This window comes from Dromaius novaehollandiae, chromosome 6 (assembly GCF_036370855.1).
Source record: "Dromaius novaehollandiae isolate bDroNov1 chromosome 6, bDroNov1.hap1, whole genome shotgun sequence".
Lineage (NCBI taxonomy): Eukaryota > Metazoa > Chordata > Aves > Casuariiformes > Dromaiidae > Dromaius > Dromaius novaehollandiae.
In genome coordinates this window covers 8,468,490-8,487,563 of record NC_088103.1, presented here as the reverse complement: position 1 = coordinate 8,487,563, position 19,074 = coordinate 8,468,490, and the positions used below count along the sequence as shown (strand labels likewise).

Below are 19,074 nucleotides of genomic sequence, written 5' to 3'. Positions count from 1 at the left end.
GTAACCGTCTGTATAGGCAATTTCAGATCTAGAGTTAAGTTACAACACCGTGTATCTAAGGTCGCTGTCCTGGGAAGGGAGAGTTTCCATTCCAGTTCTCAGCTCTCACAATTATAAATTTCTAACCTCTTCCTTGTTAGGATGAAGATTCAAGTGGGTCTTACCCGTCCCCAGGGGTGAAGTATGGAGCCTGACTGAGTGCAGCAATATGCTACTTTCGCGTGGACATCTCAAGAAAATGGAAAGCCAGGTAACATCTTGGGTTTGGACAGTGGAAACAACACAGAAGAGACACGCTGAAGTCTTGATTTTAGTTCCCAAGCTAAGGAGTCTCAGGTCTTATTTAGTTCGGGTCAAACATTGCTATTTACATGACTGCATTTGTGCGTATGGATGAAGAAAAACCGCAGCCTGACATGTCCCTGAGGAGATGGCTCCATTTCTCTCTTGTTGATGTGTTTTTCAAGAGGAACTTGGTGTGGTGCCGAGGGTTTTCCCCGTCAGAGGAGATATCCCCCGAAGGGCCAGCAGTGCTGTAAGGCTCAGTGTCTGCACATGAAAGGCAAAAGGAATGGGATATTACAGGCTCTGCTGCTTGAGCTGAAAAGAAAAAAGTCCCCCAGATTTCAGCAGTAAGAGCGCTCGCAGGCTCTGGTGTTGGCCAGCCGGTTAGTTTACAAAGGGGCCAGGTTGGATGATTTCACGCGCTCAGCTTGGATCAGCCCTTCAGGCTGGGAGGCAGCTGCTACAAAGCCTGATGCACGACACACATTTTAACACCTTGTATTCTTATCTGGTTAAAGGCAACGGGAAAGCTCGCCTTAACTTTCCCGCCAGGATTTTACCCTGTGCATTCATGCTCTTTCTCAGCACTAGCACAGGTGCTGACATGGCTAAAGCACCATTGCAAACCCAAAGTTTAAAAAAGTCACAAATACTAGTGTCTCATACAAATATGCCAGAGAGTGGCTTTAAGTAAGAATGCGATAAGATAAGGTGAATTTCAATCACTGCTTATGTTGCTTTTCTGTAAAATCAACAAAGCAAAAGGCTGCCTTTAGCCCAGAAAGTTGGATTATTCAGCTCAGGTTGTAGATGGATTTTCTCTGAGCTTTTTATCTTTGGTTATAAGGCTGCCTTCTGGTTAGACCACGACTCTTCACAAAGTCTAGCTGTAAAACCATATTGCTTCCCACAACCACTCTCTGTTATAGCGTATTTTTGTGCCAGCTTCTCCTCCTGGCAGGGAGGTATCAGCTCTGTTCCCCTGTTACATCCAGCCTTTCTTCCTTCGTATTAAAGCCGTGCTCAAGGCTTGAGGACTTTCCAGCCTTTGCTACAGATCAAGGGCTTGGTGCAGAATTGACTAGCTTTCCAAAATAAAAACGTATGTATTTTCTCTGGTGATCACTTTTACTGTAAGAAGAAGGGCTAACTCTACATTTATAAATCCTACCCCTTTCCTGTAAATCTGTGATTCTTAAGGTCCTTTCAATTATTAATAAGCTTTTTGTAGTTTTATACTAAATATTATACTAAGCATTTGAAATGCTGTTTTCCTTGTCCTTCGGAAAAAAGAGCAAGAAAACAATTTGTAGACCAAAATGCAGGGTTGGAAGTCCTGCTGTTATTCCTTCTTTTTTTTTCCCATGCTTGTTAATAAGCACCATATTTGTAGCTTTTCCTTCCTTTGTTTCCTGGCCTGGAAGTCTGCTGCAGCAGCTTTGCTGTTAGATTGCAGAACCAGGGAAGTCAAAGAAAAGCTCCTGCTAGCTTACAAGGGAAAGAAGTGCCCACGAATAGTAGTTCCTCATTTATTGAAGTCAAAAGGCAATTTCAAGAAGTCTCTTACTTTTCTCATTAGCCTGTGTCCTTTAAAAAGCTGCCCGAGGAAGGCTAAAACCAAACCATTTAAAAGGAAAATAGCTGAGAGTTGTTGTGAAGCTTCAGGCCTCAAAAAGGAAGCAGACTTTACTCCGTCCAAACTGCAGATGCTGATCCACGGCGCTTGCTTTACTTGTGCTTCTATATATAATTATGAAACATTAATTGTAATTTTTAGCCTGCAATAATATAACTTCCTTCAAAGGTAATGAAACAAAGCATCTTTATTGCACATTTCCTGCTGATTGTTAGGCTGTTTTAAATGCTCTGTTCTGTAACAATGACAAAATTTTATTCCAGTGAGGCAAAACAAACTTGGAAATGACAGAATTTTTCATTGAATGGAAATCCTGTTTTATGACAAGCTCTTGTCTTGAGACAAAAACCCATAAAAAAAAAAAACACTGTAAAAAAGGCATAGGATATATTACGTTTATTGCAGTATTTCAGGCTTTTTCATAATATACTGCATCTAGTTAATTATATGGAAATAGAGCTTTGGATATGATTGTTTTTCCATATGTCGTATGTATTCCTTTGATGAAAAATGTTTTGCAAATATATCATCAACTTTGGCATTATACCACTTAAAAATAAATTAATTTTGATATAATGATTCTGGGAGATATGAACAAAAAGACTTCTTGCAAAGGAATTCATAAACATTTACCAACATGTTACTGGGAATAGTTCTCAAATTGGAACATATAACTGGTTATATGAGAGTCTCATCCTTTTTCTTGCTGGCGGTACAAAAAAAAACCAGTATAACCACGTCAGTCCAAGCTTTAGTGTATCCCATCAGACATCAGTTGATGTTTTTTGCCTCAGACACTGCATGCCATACCTAAAGTCTTGCAGGCAGCACTTCTCCTTCACTTACCTGCGAAGCCATCAGAGCGCAGGAAGGTGACCCCTCGGCTGTCACACACGCTAACCACCTCGCCAGGCAGGTCATCCTGCCCAAATCGGCCCGGGTGACGAGGATGGCAGAGCTGAAACCCGAGGAGTTATCCTGCAGAAGGATAAAACATCAAAGAGGGAAAGCGACTCTTTCCTCACTAGCAGGGCAAACTGTTCGCAATTGCAGCGCTGCAGTTTTTCTGCATGAGTGTGGCCCGTTGATCTTCTCCAGGGGAATGACATTTTAATATCTGTGTATTATTATCTTTCCTGTTACCTGTCCAAAGGGAGCTGCTAGTGCTTCGCCTAAGGAATTGTAGTCATCTTTGTCAGATGAGGTTGCTTTGTTTTGTTTTTATGATGTTTCTTTAACTGCCCAGGAACTGAATCTATTTCTCTTGCTATTAGAGGGTAAGTGCTTCTGGTTTATGTTATTAGTTCAGGTACCACTGTGACTAAGCGTATAAGCTTCACAGGATTTTAGTTGAGCTGCAAGAAACCAACTCAAGCATTTGCATTTGTGTCGTGGTTAATCAGCAAATATTAATTTGGATAATAAGGTTAATGCATGCATGGAGATCTGGGCATCAACTGTCACATTTAAAGTTATAGTAGTGGAATACCACTGTGAGTTCAGTGTTTTTGATTTTTCTGAAGAGTGATCTGTATCTCCGAGTAAGGGTCTCCCAGTTTTACTTTCCTCTCCATTACCCTGCATACCTCACCCAGTATGAAGTCTCGGAAAGATGGGCACGGAAATCATAGCCTATGCAAGGAAAATCATTGAAATTTTGTATTAGGAAGAGGAATCTCACGGAAAGTATCAGCCAAATTAGGGACGTGAGATGGTGACAGTAGTTCCGGAACTTCCCGTTCATGTGTGCAGGTTTTTTTGTGTGTGTGAAACATGCCTTTTTTTCACCAATTACCCTCTCCCTTTTCTGTGAGTAGTATTTTCTATTCCTACGCGTAGCATGGACGGTATTGTTAGTGGCTTTTCACTTGTAAGCCCTACTCCAACCAGGCTGTGTGTGTAAGTTGGCAGAGTAGGTGCAAGAGCGTGGTGGCTTTATGCCCTGTCCCTCACCCAAGCTCCCAGAATCGGTGAGCAAGCTGCATGCTATTTCTGGGTTTCTGGGCAGAAAAAATACGGCACTTAGGAATTCTTTCCTTGGAATAATAGTTACCTTCATTTTTGTTTGGGGGATATTCCATTTCCACGTGTTTTTCAATGGCAGCGTGTCTGATTTTAAAGAGGAGTGAGTCAGGAAGGCTAATGTCACTTCCTATAGGGCATGTATAACTTAACCCCTAAGACTGTCTATAAAACGAGTATAATGCTTATGTACCAATACCAGTTGAGATGGCTCTTGACACAAGAGGCAAATATTGACCAAAGCTGATACTCACTTGAAAATGGAAATTAAGCTGTGCATTATTAAATATATTCTAAAAACCTTCCTCACATTGCCATTATTCATATTAAAAATTCTGGTTATGATTTTCTCCTTTTAAATTATTGTTCAAAGATAGAGGAAATTAAAGCCTAAGGATAAAAGTATTATTGTGTTAAAATTCTCTGGGCTTCCCATGCTGGTTACACGCACGCTAGCACGAGCGTCGTTTCAGAACTCAGTGAGGTGGTAAAAAACAGAATATCGACTTCTCTTGTGATATGATAAGATTTGATTACGATACGGTTAATATTATATGATTTCCTACCCTACTGGTTGCCAGTTTGTTGTAGATGGTAACGTTTATTTGCCATCCAGTCCTTCTGGGAACTGTTCTGAGCATTACTAACAGAGGTATTGGCTGAAAGGTGGTGCCTTCCTGAAATGTCTTCCTTCGTTCATCCATGGAGCTAGTGACAAATATAGTCTTTTACTTTTGTCCTTTAAAAGGACATTAGCTTTGGAAAAGTACTGTTATAATTGGCAGTTAGGCAAAACTGCTTCTCTTTCTATAAGCCTTTTGACATTTGGAAGCCAACAGATGGACATAATATACTCTAGTAAGTAAATGATCCATGTTACTCACTGTCCATTATAGTTTTTGCCTTTTTTGCCTTTTTTGCTAGCTTACTGTTTTATTAAGAGTTTTTCATATCCTATGAAACATTACTTTACTGTTTCCTATAGCTCTTACTCAGACTGATAATATGTAAAAATTATTTGAGAATATACTGCAAAAAGGTCGGTCACCTTCGTTCTATTATGTAAAGGATATGTTTTAAAGTCAATAGCTGGTGAGTCTTTTGATAGTAAGAAAGAAAACTAAAATGCATCTCTTTGGGGAAAAATACTCATTAGGTTGCTATCATTAATCATGCATGAAACAAGGGGCTGTGAGAAACTAATGAAAATGTTTGGGAGATGTTTTGGGTAAAAATGAGATATTTTGTGTGGCAACAGTATTTTTAATCAAAGATAAAGCTAATTTCATGAACTGTGTCAGCCTGATAAGTATTCTTAAGTTAGCTGCAAGGGTGATCAAAGGTATTAGCCCCATAATGCCCTTTAATTGTAATAGATTTACTTTTATTGAGAACTGTCTGCTAAATTTCTTGTTTGATTTTAGAATCTTGAACAAAACCTGTAATAAATTTGTAGAATCACAGAAGAATGTGGCTGGAAGGGATCATCTAGTTGATCAGTTTGTAATCTGTGGGCAAACTAACAGTAACCAGATCAAGGAGCTCGGGCTGGGATATGGTGGCCAGGGGGATGGTCTTTCAAATTGGAGGAAGAGGAGGAGAAGCCAGCATCAAACTAAGCACAAGCAGAGTGCAAAGCGTGATGGCAAACAAAAAGGAGATAAAAATCAGTGCCCAGATCAGTCCTTCCTTCCCACTCCTCCAGCCCTGGGCTTTGTGCGACAGAAATTGTTTTCTTAGTGTTAGAGTTTTCCCTAGCATCTACCTTCAGTCTTCGCAGCTGCAATTTAGGCCCTTTCCTGCTCATCCCATCCATCGTGAGCGCAGAGAAGAGATTATACTTTTCCTCATCACAACAGCCTGTTACACAGTGGAGAGCTGCTTTCATGTCCTCCTCAGCCTACCCAGACTCGATTCTTTCAGCTTTCTGATTTTTTAATCATTCTTGTGCATGTGTGGCATATGGACATTTCATTCCAACCAGAACTGATCCTATAACTATATATATAGGATATATATATAAATATATATATAGGCTTTAGAGTTCTACACTGTTGTTTTTATAGTGAAGGATGATCTGAAGTCATGTCTCCTGCAGTTGTTTTTGACTCGTTGTAGAAAGGACGATTTGACACCATACTATTTCCCAGAATACAATCTGCAGGTCTTTTCTTCATAGTGCCTGTGCCCACACCCATCTATATACTTTTGAATGTCTTTCTTCTGGCAGAAAAGCCACTGCAATAGAGTTAGAACATGTCAGTAATACTACACTATTGCAGAACCTGAATTTGAGATTGCTCTGATAGGTAGGACCATTACTCTAGAATTTGCTTATGCTTTTTTATAAAAGCATTTCACCCTGATTCCTGATCACGTCGGTTCTTCCACGCGGAGGCACTTCTGAAGGGAGAAGTGATTTTCAGAGGTGGAAGAACGCATCGTTGTTTCGCTTCAGAAACGCAGTTGTACCTTATACAATTTGAATTTCGGTACTGAAGATGTTGATTGTGTCTTGAGCTGCATCCAGCACTGCATTGTCACGCATACGTGAATATTCTGGAAATGCCAAGATAGCTGGGAGACTGCTGGAAGCTTTTCAAGAATATCTGTCTATTAACAACTTTCTCGGAAGGAAGTGCTTTTAGAAACCTGCCAGGGTCTGTTTAACGGCAGTGATTTAATAATGTGAAGCAAACGGTGAGGCAGAAAAATTAACAGTGTGCATGAATTTGTATTTGCATGCTAAGTATGTGCCAACATCAAAATCCCTTAACAATAAGGTTGTTTTTCCACCTCCATAAAGCTAATTATTACACACATTATGCTGTACTGAGCTCTCAGTTCCCAGTGAATGTTATACTTTATGCTGAATGCTTGTATTATTTAAAGACTTGAAAATTTCCAATAATTTGGGGGCAGAAAAATCAGGAAATATCTGATGATACAGAAAGCTTTAAGTTCAGTAGCACAGAAACATTGTGTAATATATAAAAATAGCAAATCATCACTCCAAACACGAACAATGAAACAGTGACAAAGTGAACTTAACCATAAGCAAAATTTCATCTGTTCTTGTCTCATGACCGCAAAAAATTGTCTTACAAAGAAGTAAAGCAAGTTCAGTATTATAGAATAAATTGCATGTATTTGAACTTGTTAGGCTGCTAAAATTTTGGGATTAAGGTTGAAGAGAGAACAGGTACTCACAGCATCAGGAAAAATAAACGCTCTTTGATCTGTGTGCCATGCTCGAGATTAGAAGAGAGAGCACAGAAGCGGCCCTCAGTAAGAATACAGAGCAGTTCTGTGTCCCTTGTGAAACTGAGGGTTTCAAAACCTGGTAAATCCAGCAATTGTTCCCACCTACATGTGTATGAGATTTTAATTAAGACAACAAATTTGCTTGTAGCTTCTAAGGGCCCTTTACAGCAGTTTTAAATCGCTAAGAATGCGCTCGGTTTTGAGATGTTTTTTTCCTACTGAGCTATCTATCATTTCTACAGAAATAAGTGGTTTAGCAGCGTATCTTCAGGGCAGGTAAATTGGCAGAGGGGTTAGTTCAGCCATCAGGCACTGTGCTCTTTTCCATAAAGAGTTGGAAAAACCTTTCCTGGGATTTTTATGGCTCGCTGTTTCTCGGCCAACACACAGTGCTGTTGCCCAGTTGACATGACTACAAAAATAAGAGTAGCAACGGGTACACGAAGCCTCGGCTGTGACAAATCAGAGGCGCCCCACTGAGGTGCCCAGAGCAGCCTGTCCAGTCTTTCTTTCACTTTAAAATCAAACTCTTATTAAATGTTACATTTTCAGGAGCTGTGTTTTCTTTCCTCTTATGCCTGCACATGCTGACATTGTTTTTAACCTTTCCTAATTTAAATGCTTTTAGGCAGGTACAGTCCCTCAAGCCCACTTTCCCCCTCTATACTATACCTGGATTAAAAGCCAAGGCAAAGCAGTCTTCCCTCCTCCTTTTTTCCGCAGTCAAAAAAACCCTCAAACAGTAGTGCTTCCCTAGCAATGCTTTTACAGCTTAGAGCAGTGGTTTTTTCATATTTCTGTATGTTTTTCTCTAGAATTCACAGATCCTGACATAATTTTTTTCCTTCTGCAGGCGCTTCTGATTATACCTTTGAACTCCACGGATCTTGTAAGTAACATTCACCCCATGGAAATATGTTGGGCCCTACTGTTAAGAATTGTATATGTTTGGGTTTTTGCTGCTTACAAGGTTTTTTGCTTCCTTGGAGAGGCTGTTGCTTGTATCACAGGTGTGTTGTCAGTGAGATATCTCTTACTGCTTCGCACTGGAAGCGAGAAAGGAGAAAATGCACTTACAGAAAGATTTGCAGGGAGATTAAAAAAAATATTGGTACATGTTCTGCCAGCTAATTCAAAGCATTTTATTAATTGAAACTAGAAGTTTTGTGCAAACTCTGGTAAATTCCAAAGAGAATAGGAACTTTCCAGTTCATAAGCAGAGTGGTATTTTCAGTGGTAAAACAACAGTAGGTAAATCCTAAAGAACATAGTGGATTTTGTAATACTGAATGTGCAGCTGAAGTCTAATATGATCTCCTGAAGGTGTGAATCATCAGTAGAACTGTGTAAAGTGGAAGAATATTAAGTTGATGAATCATATATGAAACCACAGTAAAGCACATTGGAGCCTTCGTACACATCCACCCACCTTCGCACATACAGATGCTTTTTAAATCTGAAGAACATCCAAGTCTTTGCTCCTGTAGCCAGAGAAAAGTATTTTGCATCTGATATGTGTCCAGATAATTTCTTGAGCTGAAGACCTTCCACGATACCTTTCACGGTTGAACGTTTCTATTACCCCTCTAATCGTTGTATACTCTCAATATATGTTTCTTCTTTTATCTTTCTACAACGCTAATAATGATATTACATCTTCTATTATAACCTAAGAACAAAAAATATCCTTATCTGCCTGACTTCCTAAGCTGATTTTCCACTTCTGCTTCAAGAGTTCTTGAAACTCAAAGCTTGGAGGTTAGCTCTCAGGCAATTTTAATGTGAGATCGTAGACAGCAATGCACTGTCGTTTTTTGCAGCGTGTAATTTGTAGCAGTTTCATTTAACCCTCAGTTTACCTCTCTTGCTAAGTAGGTTGTATAAACATTGGAAAGATATCTCTAACATTTATCCAAATAAAACAACAACAGGCAGATGTTCAGCTGAAGTAAATTGGCACACTTCTATTGAAATGGGTTTATTTACGCCATATGAGCATTCAGCTCCATTGATTAGCTTAAGCAGGGTTTAAATGCTCAGATTCAATTTCTTGGATGAAAAACTGAATTCCTGTTAGATGAAATGTTAGTGGCAAAAGTGTTCCAAAGAGTATGAATATGAATTTGAGTCTGCTTATATAGACATTTCATAATTTCCTTATGTAAATTACATCTATCTCCTAAGGGAATAGATAAGATGCTGTGTGACCCTGAAGATAGCGCAGATGGGAAATTATAAAATGCAAGTACTTGAAATAGTAGTTGTGGTCAAAAAAATTGCAGGCAGTATGTTGACATGTGTTCATGTAATATTTTGACCTAATGAGCCTAATGAGCAAGTTTGCAAGTAGATGATGAACATAGCATATCTCCAGGTTGGTCAGATAAATCATCCATCCTGACCGGGAATGTGTCTGGAGAACATTTCTTCAGGAGGATCATAAAAAGCAGAGGCATTGCCGGTAAAGGCTACTTCACAGACCACTGAAGCAGTAATGCCTGTGGAGAGGAGGAGGAGCAGCCTCTGAGCTATGGTATCAATATACTCGATTAGGACAGGACATAGAAAAACTACTACTCCGTTCGATACATGAAGTACATTTAACTTAAGCAGACTAGATGTAATATCCTCAAGAGGAAAAGTGTCTTTATAAGTCTAGGAATTAATAAGTCTACAGCATGTCATAGTACCTCCCCAAACTAGGTCTCCTGGGAGAGATGTCTGATGTTGCATCTCCTTAAGACAGCAACCTGAAAGTAAAAGCATTCACTCAGACTTTACCTCTTAAAATTAGACTGTTACATGAAATAGGTTAATAGTCATCAGAAAGACGTGAAGTATACCAAGAATTTTAAAAACAGATTATACAAAACACTGGAAAGTGCAGCACTGATGCAGAAGTTTTGGAATAGGGAAATATCCTATTTCACAAAAGGGTCAACTTGTGTTGTCCACCTGCTGTGGGCTTCTTGTGCCTCCCCAGGAAAAAAAGACAGACCTGAGCACCTGTTCTAAGGGGAAATACTAATAATATGTCATTTAATATACTAATAATATGTCATTTGGGTATTTGTAAGACAGGCAAAACTTTAGAATTTACTCCACACTTCAGGAGTCTGTAGATAAACAGGAAAGGGTGTGTGGCAAATCTCCACGTTTCTACCTGGCTGTAAAGCTCAGGCTGCTGAAAGTGCAATGCCCTACCACCACATAGGCTAAAAGTGGGTCTTCTTGCTGGTTTTCTAGTGAAGAACAGCTGTCTTGTGAGCTCAGTGGCTGAGACAGTTTTGGTAAGGATCTGTTTTTTTTAATTTTGTTCTGGAGGAGTTAGGGGACCTCTGGGAATGTTACATCTGCATGGCGTATGCTTCTGGTTCAGCTCTGTAGCTTGTGGAGCTTGCTGCTATGTGTCACAGTTTTGATTCCTTCCGGTAGCTGCGTTATGCTCCAATAAACCACAAATCTTGAAGAGGTGAAAATGGTGATTATAGTATTTGCCATTTTTGCCCGGCTAACTGATTAGGAGAGAAGCTATTAATTATTGGTGGAAACACCATACAGTGCATGGCCGCTAATTCCAGTTCATTTCTTCCTGATGGCAACTCAAAAATGATGTATAGATTAATCAAACTTAGGACCATAGGGACTATTAGGATTTTAAGTAGGCCAAGTACTTTCATTCAGCTACTTCTGAACGAAACTTGTAACTTCTGTGTGGGCTACAGCATCTCTTAACATAGACATTTGATCCTGTTTTGAAGTCTCTAAGTGATAAACAATCAACACATCTACATGAGGAGTTTTTTCTAGTGTTTATTTCTACCCCTCATTAGAAAAAGGTTCCTGCTAGTTGCGATTAGATTCAGCCTCCAACAATTGGTGCTTTTTATATTATTTTTACAGGAAAGCTACCTCAAATCAGAAGTTATTTTTCCATGTAATGTATTGTAAGCTGTTGTAAACCATAATCAAGTCATCTTCTTGACCTTTCTTCCATAAACTAAAATAGACTGAGCTTCACAGGAGTCTCACTGTTATGATTACCAAAGCTTGTTTTGTTAACATACCGCTTTTGTGAACATTTTCTATTTTTTCAGTGTTCTTTCTAAAATGCAGACTGAGAAATGGGCACAGTATTTCATTAATAGTCTCCTTGATACCTTATGCAGAAATAATACACTTCCTTATACCTACCTGATATTCCTCTGGTTATTTTTTAAACGATCTTAGCTATAGCATTTTCCTGAGAGGTTCTTATCGATTCACGCTGGCAAGACTCCTAAGTACTTGCCGGGGTAAGAATGCTGTTTTACCACCACTGTCTACTGTGATTTATGATCTTTCTTTTATTAGCACCCAATAAAGTTAATCAATTCGTAATATTCATTTAAGTGCTGACATTTGTCCTCCCAGTTTTCCTCGTGATTGTGTTCTGCGTTACGAAACTTGCTTTAGAGAGGTGTGGGCCAGATTAACAAAAAACTTTAGGAATGTGAGTTAGGATGTAAATATATCAATATCTTTGTGGCTCTGCATCTAAGTATGCATGAGATCGATAGGGACATATCATACAGTAACTGCTTCTTTTAGAGGATATTGCGCTGTTTCCCTTGAAGTGAAGCAGACTGCTGCCAAGCCAGACTGGGCGTGAGGGCTCTCATACAGAACAGTTAGAAAATTTAGGCAACAAGGGAGCATGGCCAGAACAGGAACAAAAAAAGGGAGAATACAGAGAAGAAAAAATCTATGTAAGTTCCCTCTGGGGACAGAGAAAACACTTTCCTAGCACAGGGTCTAGGAAATGCGTTTAGACACTAGGCACTTTTCCGTAGGTTTGGAAGTTGATGAAAGGAAAGTTAACAATGCAGGAGAAGACCACAGCGCTTGGGTTAAAAGGGAATGAACGCTTCACGCACTCTTTGGGCTTGGGTCTAGAGGCAAAGAAGACGTAACAGAGGAAGTTCCATATTTCTGTGCCGGATGGAAAAAACTGTGAAAGAATGGGTTGTTCTGCAGTTCTTAAATTTAAGGCAGTTGTTGGACAAAGATCATGCAGGGGAATACTTGAGTCAGTGGAGCTTTGTTTATTCTTGTTTCAAGAAAGAAGGTTCTCGCCCGAGGGAAACAATAGCCCGGACTGCAGGCTCTGTGTCTGAAAGATGGGAGGGCGAGAATCCGAGGCAAATAAGTTTGCAGCATCTTGATGAAATGTCAGTAAGGGACCAAAACAACTTCTCTTGATGGAGAATGACAGGGCTAGAAGGGACCTGTAGATGCTACCTAGTCCATTCCCCTCTGCCTGCTCCAGATCAGCTCTCCCTACCTCACTCATCTCTGCCGTTTGTCCATCCTGTCCGTAGTGCTCAGTGCTTTGCTAAGGAGAGGACTGTGCTAATATTTCTGCCCGACAGAAAGCTGCTGTAATGCTCTTTTCGGTGTCTTCTGGCTGACTGGGAGGAGTTTCCAGCCTGTCTTTGCAGTTGTATCCCCTTAGAGCAACTCAGAGCGATGTATCACTCACCTTTGGTCTTTACAGCCTTCACCTATCTCCAATTGATCACAGCCCCTTTTGTCATGGTTTCGTTAAGCTGTACATACTTGCTTTTTAAAGTGTTTTCCCATTAGTGTGTCTCTCTAGCCCTTTATCCTTTCATTGTTATTTTCTGAACTCCATCCAATTTTTCTTTTTTTCTTCCTCATAGTGAGCTGCCAAGAAGTAGTTATTACATCTTCTCAGGGATGGTAGAGAACCCAGAAGGTAAATTACAGTTCAAAAGACAGAAAGAAGCAATGAAATAGTTTTAAATGTAGAGTTCTGCAAGTGTATTTTGAATTGGTATTTATAAATTAGAAACAGATAAAAAATTGTCTACAAGTGTCTTTTAAGTAAAAAGTTATCCCTAGAGATAAATTGCTGAAGAGGAGTTTAAAATTACTAGTCCTCTGGTATGATCCTCCCAAGAAGTTAACTTGAAAAATTATGACAACCAAATTGTGCCTTGATACAAGCAAGCAGGACTAATAACAAAGGCTGTGAAAAATTGTTACTTTGACTGACCAGAAAGGAAAGCTAGTCAGAGGATATTGATTAGAGGGGGTATATGGATTGATATGAAAGTACCTGCCCAGTGTCATGAGGCAACACTGAGAAGGTGCATGTGGAGACTGAAACCCACCAGTGATGCAGGAATCGTAGGCATTGCTTTTGCCACTATTTCCCTTTCCTATGCCCTCATTTTTTCTATACTGTCATCTCTGCATTGGAGCTTTCCAACTCTAGTTTACCAATCTACAGGCCTTTTAGTCTTTCCTGTAAATGATTCCCAGACATTAATACCTAAAATGAAAAGGACTTCTGCCTCCTTGTGCACTGTCCAGTTTCTCTAGCTTTAATTGTATTTAAATTGTAAACTCCTCATGACATGCACTGTAGTTTGGTTAGGGTTCTGTGCAGGAAATACCAAACATAGTTAGCCCAGTGGGCCTATGTGGGGAGACGGCTCCACTCTTGTCACTCTTAGACCTAATCTTCTGAACAGCTTTCACAGTGTATCTGCATCAACATACCTTTCTAGACGAGACACTGCCTTTATCTCTGCAAAAGGTTTTTTTTTTTTCCCCCAGTACTGCTCTTCAAGCAGAATAATTTGATTGGAGAAGGAGCTGTTCTGGGGGATGACAGCACGTATAGATCAATTCTCAGGCTTATTCTTGTGGGCTCTGCCACCTCACAAGTCTTGGCACTTAGTATCTGGAAAATCAGCACAGGCCTGGAGGGTATAATCCAGGCATGCAGGAGCTGTCTGGAGCTCTTTATACACCACGTGCCACAGCTCTCAAACCAGATGAGCGCTGAGGCGCTTGGAGGCTGTGAGAAGCTGCATCCTCCAGGTCTCTGGTCCACAGAGTAGCCTATAGTTTTCAGTACTTAGAGGGAGAAAATGGCTAGATCCTACTACAGAGATATAGGGGACAGGTAATGACAGGGATTGTGTGAGGTGGGCAAGAGATGGGGCTCAGCTGGCAGGATCTGAGTGGCTTTTGGTTTGGGTTTTGGTTTTGTGTAGCAATCCATGCTGTAGTATGGGGAGCTGAGCACCGCAGAGTTGGAGTTAGGGAAACCACACTGGGAGCTGCAAATCAGAGAAATATATCACCTGCAGTGAGGGAGTAAAGGTTTTGGCTAGATCAAGAAAATGAAGAGAGTTACGAGAGTGAAAAGTTCTTCTCAAGTTGTTTGGGAGATTTTATATTAGCACTGGAAAAGTTAAAAAGGAGCACTTGGGCAACAGTCTTTTTCAGTAGAAAGGGACTTGTTTACTCACATGTTACAGACAGATATGTAGGATATGAAGATTTTATGATTGCCAGTTGAAAAAAATGAAATCAGGTATATGTTTTATAAGAGAATCCAGTGAGGACATCTCATTCCCCATAAAATTAATATTTGAAAGTAAAGGTGAGCTAAGAAATTTCAGTTCAAAATGATTTTTGAATCATTTTCTTGGCATACTGAATAACTCTTGCACCTCACCATCGACTTCTCAGGGCAAAGACATTAAGTAATGTACAAGGTTTCTAGAAATGTACCTTTATATCTACTTTTGGGGAATTACTTGTTAGCAAAGAAGTCCCTGGAATCATCAGCTTCTCTGCACTGCGACATATTATTACACAAAGAAGTCAGCAGGACTGGATAGACTCACTGGTCCAGAAAAGCTATTAGACAAAGAAGATAGCTTGATTATATTTTTCAGCTTCAGTACACCTCTGAAAAATGTTGAAAACAGACGAAAATGGGATGTTTAGATTCTTTACCTACATTTCTTAAAGGATGCCAGTGGCTGTTGCGAATTTTTATCAACAGAGACAATTGAGAAAGGCTGTCAGAAAAGGATGGATAATACAGAGCCTTTTTCTCTGGTGTCTGTATCACAGCATTTGCTAACAAAAAGTTGTTGCCATTTGATGACTGTTGAATTTGATGACTGTTGAGTGTCCCATGTGAAATAAACTGGAAGGGTCAGTGCCGTACCTACAGGGTAGGCATCCACACCAGGAAAAGCCTTTGTCGGGCATTTGTTGGGATATGTGTTAGCAATCATAGACAGACCGAGCTTTGAGTGTATGAGTGCCCCAGGCAAGGAGATGTAGAGTTTGGACATTAAAAAGAAAGTAAATTCGTATTCTCCCGTGTTCTCTGTGTGCAAGCACATGCATATTCCAAAGGAATGTAGTGCGATGTCTCGAGGTTTTGTTGGTGCTCATTTAGTCACAGACTGAGGGCTTCCACTGTTACAAAATGGGAAAAGCAGGGACGCTGTAGGCTGACGGGAGGAGATTGGGGAAGAATCGTCCCTGGGTATCTCCATCTTCAAACGGGGGACCCAGCGGCAGGTGCCAATGCAGGGGCGCCATGTGATTCTCTCACCCCAGAATCCCCAGCTCTTTTTTCCTCGAGTCTCAGTGCTTCCATAAACTGCCCATAACCTGCTCATGCTTCCCAACCCCAAGTCCCTCTCCCAAACTCTCCTGTCCCACAGCCTTGTCCATCTCAGACACTTGTTCGTGCCTCAGAAGAACTTCCTCCTCTTCCTCACTAATCCTTTCTTGAAACCACAAGTCTCTCAACCCTCTCCTGTGCTCAGCCCCTCTCCCCGACCCTGTCACTCCTTCCTTTCTTGACTGCCACAGGCCCCCAGATGCAGAGACCTGGCAATTTGCCTCCCGGCAATTTGATTTCTGTTTGCTTCTGAAAATACTGCGCTGCCCCTGCCCCCTCCACGCTCCCAGCGGTGGCCAGCAGCCGTTGCTCTTCTTCCCACCCTTCTGCTGACCTCTGTGGCCAGCCACATCAGATGGAAAAAAAGTCACGATTCTTCTTTCGGAGGGAATTTTGAAAAGCTGGATGCAGCAGCAGTCATATAAAATCTGTCTGACAAGACTTGACCCCAGTCCTGACAAGACCCAGAGCTGCACATGGAGGACATGCCCAGAGAAGGGAAAAGCGTGGGGTACCTCCCTACAGACTTAGATGTAAATGGTCACTTCTGCTCATTACATTCAAAGTCTTGTTATGCAAGAGGAGACATGCCATATATGCAAAGTCAAGAATTTATTGTTAGTCAAATGAAAATCTTACCAATCTAAATATAACAGACAGTTATTATTATTCCAGTTACAGTGATGCTAATGCTCATTGTCCAAATTATCTGATTAACAGAAGAAAAAGTCTGCTAAAAATTGTCATGCAAAAACTTTATGATCCATCTCTGTTCTCTGGTGTTATGCTCACTGTTGCAATCTCCATGTGGATCCTGGTTTCAGTCTGCAGGGGTGGTCACAGCGTGCTGTAAGTCCTTTCCCGGTGGAGAACGATGCTGATTGTGACGGTTTCTTCTTCCTCTTTGCTGGGAAAAGCATAAGGTTGATGTTTTCTTCCTTCTTAACCTGGGGCCCACCTGGGGCTATTTTCAAACAGTTTCTAACATGCTTTTATACACTACTCTTTTTTCAGTGATCTGCAACACCACGCTACATCTGAAGTTACTGTGGCTGGGTGTGCTGTGTATGTTAGTTACTTGTTCTCAGTTCTTGTTGTTACCCCTAAACCCAGTTTTGCCCAGCTCCTTTGCATCCCTTTAGCTCTCAGTAGCTGGCCATTGGTGAGTTGTTTTTAGCCCTGGGGTCTCCTGTATTGTCCTGAGTCCCCACGTTTAAGGCCATAGCTCTGCTCTCATGCCTCTGCTTCTGTACACTGCCTCCTCTGCCCCCCTTTTCAAGGCACCAGCTATCATCCTGTGCCCGAATTCCTCCACGCTGCATCCTTAGGCTGGCACCGATAATGGTTCATTCTGCGCAGAACTTGCTAGTAGTATCCATATCAAAATTATGGTTGTACCACATGACTATACAAAGCTGAGCAAAAAAATAAATAGCCACCTGGTCTTTAAAAATTTGCTGTGACAGCTAAGCAAGCTAAAACAAAGCTCCAGGCAAGCCAGGAGAAGTCCAGAGAGAGCAAGCCTGACGAGCCGCAGTCTTGAGGCCTTGCAAAGTTACCCAGCAGCCAGGTACTACCGGTGGCAATACTGTATTTGCTGGGCTAAAGGGCTGTGCGCTCCCAATTGCCCAGTACTCTCTTGCCTATGGGCATCTCCATCAGGAGCCCACTGCCTTAATAACTCCTTTTAACCCAGTCTGCTTGGGTTTAGAAACGCAGCAGCTCTCTTCATCTCAATGATTTCCTTCTCTCTGTGAGTACTGAGGCATCTTGTGTTTCATGAGCTTTGCAACAAGAAGTCTTCTAATCTTTATACTTAATATAAAACAGGTGCTCTTATCATGTTTTCTGAATTGAAAGGTATTACCATTTTGCTACTGATCTTTTTTATATTCCAAGTGGGGAGTGTCACTCTAGTAAAACCTCTCAAAATGGAAGAAGTTTTTACAAGGTGGCTGCACATTAAGTGAATCTGAAAAATAAAGTTTTGCCTCCTTTAGCTCCTCTACCTTATCGTTCTAAGTCCATTATCGCCACCCTTCACGGTACTCCTGGGATCACGATAGACATTGCTCTTGCTGCAAGTGCTTTACAGATATTGGGACACTGCAGACATATTTTGCAACATTGCCTATGCATATGCTTACAGTGCACATCCATTAAAATAATAATTTGCAATCACTGTTTCTGCTAGAGGGTAGTGAGTGCTTGGAAATGGAAGAACCCTGAGGGTTCCTCGAGCAGAGGTGTCCTGAGCAGCGTAAATGGCAATTTACCTCACACAGCAGTTGTGTCCTGCATGGCATAAACAGTTTTGCATTCAAAACACAGTCCTTCATCAACTTCTACTCTTAGGGCAGAACATTAATATCTGGTTATGTTTATATATTACATCCTACCAACCTGACTTAGATCAAAAAAATAGACTTTCAACGAGATGCAGAGCAGCAGAAAATGTGAACCCGGGATGTAGGTTTAACATATGCAAATATTGTGTCAACCCAGAACACAAGTTACAAACAATTTGTTGGCAAATTGTTTGTTTTGCAGAATATCTTAATTTCTCAGCAAAAAAGAATGTCTTTGTAAATGGGATGTTTTGATTCTCTCCATCAGTCTAACTATAGATTTGTTTTCAACAGCTCCCTTAAAATGCAGAGTAATTAGGAGACATCTTTAATTACAAATAGCTGGCAGGTAGGAAATTATGAACTTGGATGCAAGTGTAATAAAGGGGACAAAAATGAGATGACATTTTTTTTCTAGAATGAAAGACAGTGTTATGATATTGCTGGCTCTTTTTCCGTAGATAATAATATTAATTCTCACAGATAATCATACCCTAGAGGTTCTCTTGCTTTAACTTAAAACTCAACCATTCTCTAACACAGGGATCTGGGACTTAATTCTTAAGACCACTGTCTGTTAAGATGAGCACTAAAGAAATGACTAAGGAGGTGGGCTCTGGGGGGTTTGTTTTGTTTCTTTTAACTGTGAATTGGAGTTACAGAATTCAGGATATACTGTACTTGACTCTAACCTGACTGTATCTTAGAGAGCTAGGTAATATAGTTATTCACATGAAATATGAGAACAGTATTAGTTATTCCATTAATGGATTTTTTGCTTTCAGATCCACCTAGATTAGTGGTGAAGGAAACTGCATTCTGTTAAGAACGGTAGCAGCAAAGAGAGGAGATGGAAGCTGAGTAGGGAAAAAAAGTCTAGAATTAGCACCCAAAATGCTTTATCTGGTGGTGATATTAGTAATGTCACCTGTGGCTGCTATTCAGAGTTCATCGTAATATGGAAATTAAGAACAGAGTGAGACAGAAGTAGAATTAATGCTGTTAATTATATGTGA

The 19,074-nt window shown here is 40.5% G+C and overlaps 1 protein-coding gene across 1 annotated transcript in view; it reads left to right on the top strand.

Annotated features, from left to right (window-relative positions):
* The window catches only part of LOC112981614 (protocadherin-15), a 1,192,166-nt gene that overhangs the window by 75,825 nt on the left and 1,097,267 nt on the right, over positions 1 to 19,074 (top strand). Inside the window, exons 2-3 of the mRNA XM_064513568.1 lie at positions 141 to 250; positions 8,061 to 8,096. The gene's annotated coding sequence lies outside the window, so the exon portion shown is untranslated. The remainder of the gene's footprint in view (positions 1 to 140; positions 251 to 8,060; positions 8,097 to 19,074) is intronic.